Here is an 850-nt window from a genome sequence, read left to right as displayed (position 1 = left end):
TAACGACAGCAGCGTACTCTACACTGGCAAAAGTTAGAACATCATTCAGAAACCTAAGTAAGGAGGCATTTAGGGCGCTTTACACTGCCTACGTAAGGCCAGTCTTAGAGTATGCCGCCTCATCATGGAGTCCCCATCTGAAGAAGCATATAATGAAACTGGAAAAGGTTCAGAGGTTTGCAACGAGACTCGTCCCAGAGCTACGAGGGATGGGGTATGAAGAGCGCCTGAGGGAACTGTGCCTTACGACACTAGAAAGAAGAAGGGAGAGGGGGGACATGATAGGAACGTATAAGATACTCAGAGGAATTGACAGAGTGGACATAGACGAAATGTTCACACGGAATAGTAACAGAACGAGAGGACATGGATGGAAGCTTGAAACTCAGATGAGTCACAGAGATGTAAGGAAGTTTTCTTTTAGCGTGAGAGTAGTGGGGAAATGGAATGCACTTCAGGAACAGGTTGTGGAAGCAAATACTATTCATAATTTTAAAACCAGGTATGATAGGGAAATGGGACAGGAGTCATTGCTGTAAACAACCGATGCTCGAAAGGCGGGATCCAAGAGTCAATGCTCGATCCTGCAAGCACATATAGGTGAGTACATATAGGTGAGTACACACACACACACACACACACACACACACACACACACACACACACACACACACACACACACACACACACACACACACGACACATTCTGTCTTCCACTTCGCTGGAAGACAGAAGAGTTAGGGGGGACATGATCACCACATTCAAGATTCTGAAGGGAATTGATAGGGTAGATAAAGACAGGCTATTTAACACAAAGGGCACACGCACAAGGGGACACAGGTGGAAACTG

This window comes from Procambarus clarkii, chromosome 16, assembly GCF_040958095.1.
Source record: "Procambarus clarkii isolate CNS0578487 chromosome 16, FALCON_Pclarkii_2.0, whole genome shotgun sequence".
Lineage (NCBI taxonomy): Eukaryota > Metazoa > Arthropoda > Malacostraca > Decapoda > Cambaridae > Procambarus > Procambarus clarkii.
Note: the sequence above shows the minus strand (reverse complement) of the source record.